This window comes from Hermetia illucens, chromosome 1 (genome assembly GCF_905115235.1).
Source record: "Hermetia illucens chromosome 1, iHerIll2.2.curated.20191125, whole genome shotgun sequence".
In the NCBI taxonomy this organism is placed as follows: Eukaryota; Metazoa; Arthropoda; class Insecta; order Diptera; family Stratiomyidae; genus Hermetia; species Hermetia illucens.
The window spans coordinates 100,306,883-100,320,546 of record NC_051849.1 but is presented as its reverse complement, the minus strand read 5'-3'; the positions used below and the strand labels follow the sequence as shown (position 1 = coordinate 100,320,546).

Below are 13,664 nucleotides of genomic sequence, written 5' to 3'. Positions count from 1 at the left end.
GGGAAGCAGCAGATGCACCGGAAGGGATCTGTTACGATTGGATAACCCCAGTATTGCTAAATCTAACAAAAGGATACAAAGACGAAGAAATTTTCAATACAGATGAATCTGATTTATTTTTTAGAATGATGCCAGATAAAACAATGAAATTTAAAGGAGAAAACTGTGTTGGAGGTAAATTTTCCAAAAAAAGATTGATTGTTTTTGTAGCAGCAAATATGCCTGGATCAGAAAAATTTAACAATAATAATAATATAATAACCCGAATATTCAGAATTTTAAAGCAATAAAACTAGTCTTTCTTCTTTCAAATATTACGGCAGTTCTCCAACTAATGGATCAGGACGTAATAAATTCACTGGAACTACATTTTAGAAAACTTCAAATCATGAAACTTTTAAAAGACATCAATGAAAACGGTCTTCCTGAAAAATTACATATTCTTGAGGCCATTTTTAACCTTATTAACATCGGTTTACTGCTTGTCCGTCCGTCCGCCACACGCATTTTTCTCGGAGACGGTGATTCACGCCAAATTTGGCGGAAAGGTTGGAACCGTGCACGCTCACGCATACAGTGAGTTACATAATTCTACATTGAATTTAAGGGGGGTGTGTATGTATGTATGGGGATGCAAGAGGGAATGTAATTTTTTTTTTTCATCAAATATAGTCATGGTATCAAATGAAAGGTTTTGATTAATAAGTAAATGTTAAAATTAAGGAGGCGGTCTTAGTTTTGACATTTGTTGGAAAGGTGGAGAGTGTGAGGAGTCCAAAGTGATCATTTCTATAAGGGACCAATTCTCAGAACCTACTGAACTGAAAAATCTAAAAAAACGGCAAGCTGCCACTATATGGTGCCTATGCATTGAAATACCCCCATACCGACATCTGTCCAAATAAAGTTAATAACATTATATTATATTACTTCAATTTTTATTAATTGGCTGCAAGCTTCCCTTAAGTTCATTCTAGCACCACGAATATGCAACAATATAGGGTATGAAATAAAGCATGATCCTACCAAGTTTGGTAGAAATCGCACTATTACTAACAAAGTCAACGTTGTCGCTTCATTGTAAGGTAAGGTAATTGAAAAACACTTTTTAGAAAAAAGGAAATCGCATGATCAGACTAAATGACCGATTTCTTTTTGTTAAAATGAAACTAAAATCATCTGAGCCATGTTGTTGAGTAAGTTACGCAGAATGTGTAATTTTTGTTGTACTCATTTACCTTATTCTTTTCTAGCATAAATAAAAAGTATTTTTGGAGTACAAAGACTGTTCCGCTCGAAACGTCTCACCATAGGGTCAAAGCTCTTACTGTACCAGACTATGATCTTGCTAGTCCTCATGTATTCCTCGGAAACTTGGGTTCTTAGCAAGAAAAATTGCGAACTCTTGGCTGCGTTCGAGAGAAGAATCCTCCGAAGAATTTTTGGCCCCCTACATAAGAATGGACGATTCCGTAGCCTACATAATGACGAAATCTATGAGCGATACCATGACCGTCCGGTTGTGGATAAAATCCGGCTCAATAGGTTACGGTGGGCGGGTCACTTAATCCGTATGGATGAGGATGATCCCGCCCGGAAAGTCTATAAGGGCAATATCTATGGTACAAAAAGAAGACGAGGCAGACCCTGCCTAAGATGGAGCGATGGCGTGGGTCAGGACGCCAGACAGCTTTTAGGGATATCGAATTGGTGGACCTCGGCGCAAAACCGGGATGTCTGGAGTTCCTTATTAAGGCAGGCTTAGACCGGATACCGGTTGTTGCGCCGTTGATGATGATGATAGGAGGCAATGTGGCCAGCATTGCGCTCGCACGAGGTTATTACCCTGATTTGACTAAGGTACTCATTCACAGCTGGGTGGACTGGTATCCGACGTGAAATCACGATACAAATTCCACTGCCACCAGTGGGATTTGAACCGCAACCTTCCGTACGACAGCTTTGTGCTCTAACCACTCAGTTATCTGGACACAGCTTTCCCAATTAACCCTCTAAATTTCATAATTTCCATCCCAGCTTCCGGTTTCCCGACTTGTTTAGTTTTTAATGTCATTACGATTTTTTGGCACTGTCCGGATTTCAATTTTGCTGTTCGTTTACTTCCGATAACTTTAAAATTCCCAGAAAAGTGAGAGATAAAGAACGATAGAACGGACAGTGGCTAATCAAACGCCCTATTCTAGAGGACAACTCTTTTATATTGATTTTGTCCGACGGCGGGGGATGAAGGGATAAGATTTTTATGAGAGCAAAGACCAAAACTGATAAATATATGTATTTAATTGCTTCCAATATACTATAGTAGTACTATACATAAGTATAATATAAGTACATATAGTACTATACATAAGATTCTTCGGTACCAGCTATAAATGAGAAGATATTTTCTGGTAATCTCGATTACCTCGCCTTAGGGAAAAATCATCACTGGATGTGGGTGAATATAATGAACATTCTCTTAATTAAGTTCCTAAAGTAAGTATGGTATAGGTATTGGTGACGCCACTATGCGTAATTCAAGCTGTGGTATGATTGCCCTTCGTACCTAAGATGAGAATCCAAGATATACAATAAATTAAGCAGAAATATTTAACTGTCGGGTCCTGTCAATGTTTGTATGATAACATTCCTTATTTTATACTAATACAGTTGCAAATATCAGAATAAATAACATCAGCTTCTATGAAATGTTGTCATTAAATGAAATGAAACTCTTCCGCGTATATTACATATATACAAAAGCAAAGAAACTGTGATGGCGGCTTAACTTATGAAGTAATTTGTAATTGTCAACGAATCTAATTATGACAATAGCTGCATATGCTGCATACATATCATTTTGACCATCGCAAACTATCGAATGTGAAAGACGTCTTTTTCCTATTGGTTACTTGGTGCCTAAATTTGAAATAGTGTGATATCTGCAGATCATAGAAAACCCAGTGTTCTTAAAAATCAAGAATTATGGAAAATAAAGAAAAAAATTTTTTCACACATGTTGATTACCAATCCATAAATCAACAATTTTTTTCATTTAATAATTTGCTGTGTTAATGAGGATAAAATAGAAAAAAAACTTTATTACTGTTGCACGAAAGCATGGCTTACCAAATTTTATATGCTTTTTTTAATAGTGGCTGAGCACCTGAAAAATGAAAAGACTCGTTAAAGAAACATGATATCATATCATTTTTTGAAAAAAGTGATTACAAAGTAATATCAGTAGCATCATCTCTGATTCCTCTAACCATACATATGATGTTATATTATCAACATCAAATATTAACACTCGGCAGCCCTTAGTACCAAATATTACCCATTACTAGAATAATTTGGACTGCATTTATTACATTCATAACGTAAAGTATACGACAACGCCAAATCAGTATCAATGAAGAATAAGTGAATCTTTCATGCTAGAGAAGAAAAAAAAAACAAAAGATCCCATAAGAATGTAAGATAATAGTAGTAGATGTAAGTAATAGTAGTACAATATTTCCACATGCAAAGAAAAGGTAATCATGACCTTTGCGAACGAGCATTGCTTCACTTAAAACTTATCTTTGCTTGAGAAAATTAAAGTGTGGTTATCACTGAACAAAACCGAAATCACCTTTTCACATCAAAGATAGCCTAGAGAACAAATTCGCAACCGATAGTCGGTATCAGTACCCGATAGTCACCTCGGCCGCTTGTATTGGAAAATATTACGTAGACCAAGGACACAACCAGTAGCCAACATTCATTCCAAGCCAAAACATTTCAAACCAATTACTTAAAGCAAGAATCTGCATCCCCATATTTACATGCGGCCGAAGTTATTTTTTAGCCCAAAGCCTGCCCGAAACCAGCTTAAAAGCCAGCCTGAGATTAGCTCAAAGCCAACCAAAAGCTAGAACCATACTCTACGTCGGGCATCGAAAATTGTCGCCGCGACTTAATACTATACATATATTACAACATCATTGGTAATGTTGTCATGTTCGAATCGCAGTCGGTGATGGTGATGTGATATCACACTTTAAAGTGATATCTTTTTTGTAATACTACACTCACCACCCTAAAATATTTATGTTTCTTTAGCCTTAATCTAACAGTGAAATGTATGTACTTCTACGCGTAGGGTATGTGGTGATTGTTTTAGTTAGGCATCTCTATGTTATGTATTCTCCGTCGGCTGAATCTATTTTATGATAAGACGTAAATGCGGCAAAAAGCGCTCAATATTTCACCATTCCTAAGAGCACTTAACTTCAGCAATCAACTAATCTTTCACTGTTCACTGTTTCAATATTGGTAATGTAATAAGGACAAAGCAAATTCACATGTAACTCCCAGCCGACATTGAAAATCAGCCTAGTTCTCGATTGACACAGTTTGATATTCCACACAATCATTCTCAGTAAAAAAACTGTACACCACTATTTGTGGGCTAACAACCTGCAAATTTCGAAATTTTACTGCTGCTGAAAGTTTAATAACGCCTCAGGTCTGACCTTAGTTTCTGAAATATGCGCACGCTCTTCGGCAGTGGTATGGGGAGTTCCTAGAAAGCTCGCTTTCTCTAACTCGATCATCATTTTTGGCCTAAGCGAAGGAAGGAGTACTCCTACCACTCTTGCGACAATGTGCTTTCGTACACCTGAAAATCAAGTAGTAACAGACATGAATCTGAAGTGGGATTGGTTTTAACGGCTACCGCAAGACGCTCTCATCACCTGGGAGCCGGTTCCTAACAGGATTTTGTTTACAAGATTCCAGTCCAGGTTAAGAAGCATCACAATTGTAGAGTGCTATGTACTAACCGACACGAAGCAGGGCCTTGCGACCGCACCGATAATTGTGAAAGGTTTATGGATTTCTGAAACTTTCACCGCCTCGTCATTGGTGGCACATTGTTCGATGCTAGTTTGTTTCAATTAACCGACACCGTATAAGCAATCAGATCGGCCACTTTACGATCGGCTATTTTGCGATGGAGATGTCTTGCTGAAGTGCGTAAAAAGAGCAGTTGATTGCATTAGCTTGCTTGTTTCGTCCGTCACTTCTCACAGAGTTGGAGAGCTATAAGAGACCAAGTTCAAGATCGACCGCATTTATGATCTAGATGCCGCTTGGCGGTGACAGAACTCTCTTGCTGCTCAAACGACACATATCTTGAACAGCTTTCCTTAGAGTATCGATAAGAGCTGGGCAGTAAAAAAACACAGAATTTGACCGCGGAATCGGATGGATGAATGGAAGGCTATATTGATTGCCCCGAATTATGACGAGCCTGATGCGGTGAAGCTCTGATACCGTGCGAAATGTCGGGAAGTTCAACGTGCTATGCGCGGTGACTAAAGGGAATCCATTATTGTGCTAGGAAATAGAAGCTGTTACAGATCACAAAAATTTCAGAATCATTTTAGCCATCAATGCATTCAAATGGAGTAAAGTCACTAAGCTTGTACAGTTTCTGCAGATCTCCTACTTCCCCATATACGCAAAACCAAGAAATCCGAAAACTTCCCCAAAGAATAGGAGAAGCGGATGATTGTTAACGTCAACGGTTTTGCCGTCGCGAAGATAATAACTAAAAAAAATTCTGGAATACATTCTATATGGGATTTGCACAGACGCTGGCCTGATACTATTATAAACGCCATAAAGACCACAAAGGGACGGCGATTGCAATGCTAGCAAGACCATGCAGTAGAATCCACTTTCGCAAGCGGGCCGCAGATTGTGGCGTCCCAAGGACACTTGCCACAGAAGAGTAGGGCGGGAGTACGGACATCTCGGGAAGTCCCGGGGGAGCTAAGGCGCATTTTAGCGAACCACGGACGATGGCGCGTAGGTGTGGCTGACGCGATATACTCTACCAAGTAAATGGCAACCATATTGTCAACCTTCGATAATTTCACTTTTTCCTATGATATTCTTAAAGTAGTCGCTAGTGCCTCTCGCCTTTTATTATCATTTCTAGATAGATTGATTCATTTTTGTGTTAGATTATTCATTAGATAGATTGATTCATCTTTTCTTATACAGACAGCGTACATCGCTTCCCGAATACCAATCAATTGCTCTCACATGCTTCACCCCAGACCGGTGTTGTGTATAATAGTAAAGCGGGAGCCATTCTGGCCACAAGTAATCCGACGCTGCATCACCAACCTTTGGCATTATCCGAACTAGCGCCGTTTTCTCACAAGTTTCTTTTGTGTATTCCTTGAAATTTAAGCGTTAATCATCACCGTCACTTGATCACTCACCCATTAGAGTGGCTACCAACCCAAATGCTAACCGTATTTATTTTCCTACAGTTGGTACTCGTCATTAAGACCGGCTTCGTCTTTTGTTTCACTAGATCAAGATCGATCATGTCTACTCACATTTTTAGGACGCTTATACTGTTATTAGCGAACATTTCAACAACATTAGGTTTCTTCAAGAGATGACAACAACCAAACCTTCCGGAAAACCTTTTATTATAACCTTCTTCGGTACGGGAATGACTAAGCTTCCATTATACAGTACTTCCACAGGAGAAGATACAACATTGAGATGTGTTTTACTCATGCCGTGGCGGTGTGCTGTTTACACTCTCAATCATACGAGAGGTAAGTTTCGAATAGGCTAGTTAAGTAAGTAGCGACACTCATTGTAGGCGATGGGCTTTTTATCAATTTCCGCTTGACTGAATTGAAATCATTTTTTATGTCCATCGTCACCACCAGTTTCCAAACCATATCTATGGACCCGATCAATGAAGGGGCTTGACGAAAAAAAGGCCATCCTTATATTCTATGAATGAGAGGGCTCCATTATAAGTAACCCTTTCCAGCATCTCTCCTGTCATGCCTATAAAGCAAATTGGATAGTATGATTATGGATCTAACGGTTCTTTGTTGGGTTTCGATAGTATAACTACATAGTTTCTGTCTCTTCCATAGGGGAAAGGTCCTTTTACCACATCGCTCTATTGGGGACGGCATCCAAACCAACAGCTTCCTTATCAACGATTCTCTGTCAAATCTCCGCAAATTTCTCCTTAGTTACTGTGGGTATCGTGGAGGTATCCAATTTCTGTTTATACTTCTCACGATTTCTTTTGTGGATAGAAGAGCGCCCTTTGCATGGCCCTCTGAATCTGATACTAATCTATCGAAATCACAGCCTCCAATAGCATCCCAACGAAGGCAGAAGCTTTAATGTTTTCACAGATCAGGTCTGATTTCCAAGTCCGCATCCGGATCTGGAGAAAAGTTATCTGATAGTGGCTATGAGTGCATATCACTGATAAACCAGGCCATTTTCTTCGCTAATGTAGAACTCAAGTATGTCAAATCGACTACTGAGCCCGAACTTGCCCCTCAAAAATGGGAGTTCCCGATATTTACCAGCACCAAGTATAGCTCCGCAAAATCCTCGCGCCGAACATGACTTCAATTCAATTCACAGCTCAGCTATTATTGACATTAATTTTCAACAAATTTTTCGACTTCTTGTGTACGAAAACAGCACACCACTTTCACTTTATCAACAATTTGAGCACTGCCTAAGCTGGCAAGCGGATACTTTTCATTATAAATAAGTTTTTTTCTTTTGATTATTAACACCGTTTATATAAGCAATTCTACCACAAAACAGGTCGAAATACCGTTAGCTTGCGTTTCGGGTATAAAGGTTTTGTGTTCATCTTATGTAAGAAACCTCAAAGTATATTTTTCTATCCGTATATAGCTACAAATCAAACATATTCCTTCACATCAAGGCCGGCCAGTCATCTCGGTCGGCATTCACATAGCCAGTACTGTATCTCCTCGGCCTGGAGACTTTCCGCTCTACGAACAATCTAGGCCGCCTTGGCTAAACTATTAATTTGTCTTTCTGTTTCCACAGGCATCTCAACGTCCTAACTTTCACCATGGCCGAATGGGTGAAGGTCAAGCGCCAGAAACGAGGCGCAGCACCCGCTCCATTACCGGACGAAGCGCTGTCCGAAGCGTCATTGGACTCAGTCCCTGAATAAGAAGAAAAAAACCGCCTCAGAGCCCCGCAGGGTGTAAAATGCACCAAAGTGCTCGTCAACTCCATCAAAGAGTTTGACGACACCAAACACTTCTTGTCGACGAACGCCAAGAGGTTCTATTCGTGCACGCCGAAGTGCGAGAAGCCTGTGAATATGATCCTCCGTGGTCTCCACAGCTTCCACCCGAGGACGGATGTGATGAGCGCCCTCGCCCAAGCAGGCCTCTCAGAAGCCACCGACGTCCACCAGTACGAGACCCAACGCTCCATCCAGGAGAAGAGGAATCTCAACCCCTGGCTGGTCTCTTTTCAACCCGGGTTTAACGCCGCGAAACTCGCGAAGACCAAAACACCACTGCACACAGTAGTACGTTTCGAAGCAGTACGCAACAAGCGTACACTGCAGTGTAAGAACTACCAGCGCCTCGGCCACACTGCAGCCAAATGCTTCATGCCATACCGATGTGTAAAATGTGTCGACACACATGCACCCGGCAAATGTGCCAAAAACACGGAAGAGAAGCCTAGCTGCATCAACTGCGGATCAAACGAGCATCCTGCAAATTATCTCAACTGCGGGACATTTCAGAACTTCAGAAAATCAGCACAGTCCCGTCCTAGCTTTAACCCAGATCAACGCGGACGTATCGTGCGCCCAAGCCGCTCGCGGAAATCATAACAAATTGTCGTCAACCACTGCCGCCTCACCGACGACGTTCCACACATTAGACAATAAAGCCCAGGAGCTATTTAATTGCAGCCTGGCCGACCTCGGGCGCCAGCTCAACACATTCATTCCGGCACCGTCTGCCTCCAAAGACATTTGGGAGCGGATGCAATTATTATCCTTTGTCATGTCATTTGGTAAATAAAAATATTCCTTTTCCACTCCGAAATTTCCCGGCGTCTAGACGTGCGGTTCATTAGATATAATCTCTAGTTTTAAATTTACCTTTAGGTAATTAGGGGTTTTTCTATCTATTTTTCGTTTATGTATTATTAAATTTCCTTTTTCAGTCTAGTCTAATTACTCCATCATTTAGTTTATGACGTAGATTAAGATATACTGTTAAGTCTTAGGTTACTTTTAGCCAGTAAGCACCTTCTGTGTATGTTCCCTGTTTAGTTTAAGTTTTGATATAATAAAAATTTTTGTTTTCGGAAAAATTTGTGTTTTCGGATATTAACCCCACCTTAAACTTCCGCAAACTTCATTAGTACGCATATACTATATACCTACATACACATATGGCTGTTTGGAGTAATTGATATTCATATACAAATGACAAAAAAACTAAAACTAAATAATTCTTCGCGACCCCATTAATAAGAACTCATTTCGCTGTGGTATTGACAAATTGATATGTGATGATGACGTCTTACAGGTTGTATAATGCACGAAATTCACAAAAAATGGCATCACTTGCTGCATGTAAAGGGAACAGCAGACCATACAATCTTACCTTTTTCGACAATTGGTCAAGCCGTTTCCGAATAAATCGGGTGTGACAGACGGACAGACAGACACCGTCGCGATTCTAATAAGGTCTTGTTTCGCACACAGTTGGAAGCTGGAAATTCAAATTATTTCGGTACATAGCGGTCATGACTCTGGGTTTAAGTTGAACTGTCGTTAGGTCTGTTCCCGTGTACGCATACTGGTGATATTTGTTGGCCCTTTTCAAGCACCACATATCTTACATGATCAATCCTAATTTCATCGAGAGATAAATATATTATTATCATACCCCCTTCCAAATTAACGAAATCTGTAGGTAACTACGGTACATATGTAGATATTATATTATTTATGTTTTTGATGCGACAATAATATTTTAAAATGGATGGAGTGAGATGGGGTAGTAAGTTTATGCGACTGAAAACCAAATATTTCACGTACACTGTCACAAATTGAATAGAAGTAAATGTTTCTACATTTGCTAAGGCACGTTTTTCATTGTGGGTGCCCATGGATCCAACTTTTCCTATGGCGGAATAAATTCCTAACACCATCCGCTTCGTCGAAAGTTATTGTCCCCTTAAACATTTAACATCCGCAAAGGTTCTAAGGTTTCATAGGTTCCTCTCAACCTTTTTCACGCACATACAAAATTTATGTAAAATGTGTTGCAGAAATTAGAAAATAAATTTTGAATATTCAAATCACGTCTATTTGTACTTCACATAAATCCAGCTATGTCTATATCCTGCACAGCGAAAAACACGATAGTACATTGTAAACAAACTTCAATAAGAAGTACTCGTAAACGTTTCGAATTGCTGAGCCAATAAGCATGACGCCACTTGGTATGCTGAGTTTGAAATAAGTATTTACTCGCACTGCATGTAGCCACCCCGAAGGAAATTGTATTTGATCTGGCTTCTTATTCTTCACTTTTGGCGAGAATGGAAGTTTGTTGAATATAGGGAAAATAGGGAGTAACTTCTCGCAAAATCTTTGGAAGTTTGAGGAAAAAAGTGTTCACGTAATAGAAGTATGTACATGTAGTATGAATAAAAAAAAGATTAATTTTCAATCCTCCTGTTGCCCTCTGTTTTCCCCGAGTTCTGGTAGGAGAATTTGCATGAGAGGGTCTTGAATTGTACGGTCATGTAATTCCCGCTGATGACAACTAACTAGTTATGTTTGGCCTAGACATTTAAGTCGGAGTGAAATATCGGAATATCGGGAAAGCAAACCAAAACAATGATAAGTTATATGGTGATTTGAATAGCTCTCTACTCCACTTCAATGAAGCTTCTCCCCAAGAGGATCGGTGAATCTAATTAAATGACTCGACCTTATTCGGCTGCATGATAGATCCATTTGATTATGTCTCAGTTTTCACCATAATAGAATACTGACATTTACATTATATTCTTTTCTGACAGAAAACAAATTATACAACTTTATTTTTTAGCTCGAATATCATTATCAACGGCGTAACAACCGGTATCCGGTCTGGGCCTGCCTTAATAAGGAACTTCAAACACCCCGGTTTTGCGCCAACCGGGCACACCCAATTTTCGCCTCTACTCTGTGTGCGGCATACCGCGGGCAGTTAAAAGCAACCTGCTCCGCATCCTCGGGAATCATCACGCATGTCGGGAAATACGTCATCACGTCCGAAGCGATAAAGATATGCACGTCAGAGTCCGCTTAGAAAGTGAGTTTGGAGTTTTATAATAATTTTGTGTGTCCAGCATCCTTAGCTGAATCATGCCATCTTTTTGTCACTTCAATTCAAAAAATTTACCAGAATAGAGTATAAAGCAAGGTAGAGCGGACAACTTTCGAGATAATTAGCCAACTGCTTTGCCTATGGTTACCTGCATCTGGTAACATTCTTGCCAACAATGTAAGCACGTTGCTAAATTTTCAAAATGCGTTTTGAATTTCAGTCTTTGGTGAACCATTCCTCCTAGGTATTTAAGCACTGGTTGCGTCTGTATGATGTGTTCGCGAATCCTGATCTTTATCGACGTTTCCTTTTTTCGCTTGATGATCAAAACTACCTCGGTTTTATGCTTTGAGAGCGTTAGACCAACTTTCTCTAGCCAAGATCTGATTTCAAAAATTACCTTGTTTACTTCAATTTCATCAATATCTTGTGCCACGATAGTCACTCCAATAGTGTCTGCGAAGCCACTCCTGGGGGCAGCTGCAATTTTAAAATTCCGTCATATATTATTATCTATAAGGGAGGACCGAGGACTGATCCTTAAGGAACCCCGCAGGTTGTTCTACATCTTTCTTGTGATAAGACAATAGCCTCCCGGGGAAATTCCATGCCTGCGCACCAATTTGGTTAAGGCCACAATTGTTTTGTTCCATTTTGCCGTATTGAAGGTATTTTTCACTTCGAGAGTAACTGCCGCGCAAGGTTTATTGTCCTCCATTGATTTTTCTACAATTTGCGTGACTGTGCTGATCGCATTGACAGTAGATCTTGCCTTTCGGAATCCGAACCGCCTGTCTGAGAGACCACCCTCCTTCTTTGTAATTTGTTCAAGCATATTGAAGATAACCTCTTCGAAAAGTTTGCCGATGCCGTTTAACAGGCATATATACCTATAAGACGAAGGACCACCCAAAGTTTATTTGACTTCGGGATTAGCACAAGTTTCTACTTCCTCAACTTTTCCAAGAAAATCCCATCTTTGATGCACGTCGTTAATGTTACAGCGAACCACCTTGAAACTATTTTGATGGCCACTGTCAATGCTTTATTCGGAACCTGGGACTTTCTTCTTCGTGTCTCCCAGGACTTTTTCAGTTGTTAGTCTCTGGACACTGGGTAGGCCCGGTTCGCTTGAAACTTGTGGGAAGAGAGTACTAATGATATCCCCCAGCAAATTAGGGTTGGTGATCGGTGGTGAGCGCTAACCTTTGATTGATGACATGATTGTCTTGTATGCTCCCCGTGGGTCGAAGTCCGCTCCCTTGCATAACCTCTTGAAGTGTTGAGTTTTACTTTCAGAGATGGCTGCTTGCAGTTCTTTCCTCACCTTCTTATATCGGTTGGGCAGCTCTTCAGACTTAGGCTGGTTTGTCTACTGGCTTTAAGGCAAACTTTCCGAAGTTCTTCGATTTGGGCATTCGTTTCTTGAGTACAGTGCGGTGGGACATGGAAGCGTCACACGCTTTTTGTATTCTTGCTAGAACCTGCGTCACCTTTTCTTCTGCATTTCCCACCGGCATCGCTTCCTGCAGAAGTTTTTCCTCGAAAATTTCCTAGTCAAGTTTCTTGGATATCCAACCCGCTGCTGCAGTTTTCTTGATACGTTCTGCTCCTGTTCTACGCTCCAGCTGGAAGATGGTAGCCTGATAGTCACTGTGCGTATATTCCTAATCAGACGTGAAAATACTTCGAGCAATGTGCGGCCTCTTACATTTGTTTCGGGATTACCCCTAAATTTGACCCAAGCATTAAAATCGCCAGCTATTATTATTGGGTTGTGGCGGCTTGTTTCGGAAGTTTGTAATATTCGCATATAACGGCAACGTCAATTTCATTTTCAAGCACACTTTGAAATAGTAGTTTCTTAGCTGCCTGGCAATGGTTTAAATGCAGCTGTAGGAACTTCATTTACAAAAAGCTGAAATTGCCTTCTTAAATGCCGCACATCTGTAACTGCCTGTGATATCGTCGGTGTTACCCTCCTGGGGGAATTTGGGATTCCTATTACATTTTTGGCAATATGCCCTTCTCCTTTCCATCTTCGGCACAACTTAGATCTATCGTAATTGTTTGAATAGTTTCTCGAAATGTGTCCAAATTCCAGGCATTTGAAACACCGCTTTGATGATATCGGTTCTCGCAGTCGACAGCTGACCCAGCCGACGCGGATTTTGTCAAAAACAGTAGCCGTTGCACTGCTTCGAATGGTAAGGCAATTAAGGCCGTCTGTGTACCACTATAGGAATTACGGAGCCTTATCATACTGGATTTAAGGATCGAATCTAGTCCAAGTTGATTCTTTAAGGCCTTGCAGATCTCTGCTTTTGTGGTAGTCTCATCTAGGTCCTTGCATTCAATTTGCATTGAGTACTGAGCTCACCTTTACCTCCGCTGCTTTGCACAGTGACGACTGGATCTTCTTATGTAGATCGACGGACTTACTTT

At 40.4% G+C, this 13,664-nt stretch overlaps 1 protein-coding gene across 12 annotated transcripts in view; it reads right to left on the bottom strand.

The window, feature by feature from the left end:
- Positions 1-13,664, bottom strand: part of LOC119656207 (kazrin) — a 414,592-nt gene that overhangs the window by 148,766 nt on the left and 252,162 nt on the right. For all 12 annotated transcript variants that reach the window (XM_038062602.1, XM_038062657.1, XM_038062661.1 and 9 more), the window contains one exon: positions 3,130-3,166. The gene's annotated coding sequence lies outside the window, so the exon portion shown is untranslated. The remainder of the gene's footprint in view (positions 1-3,129; positions 3,167-13,664) is intronic.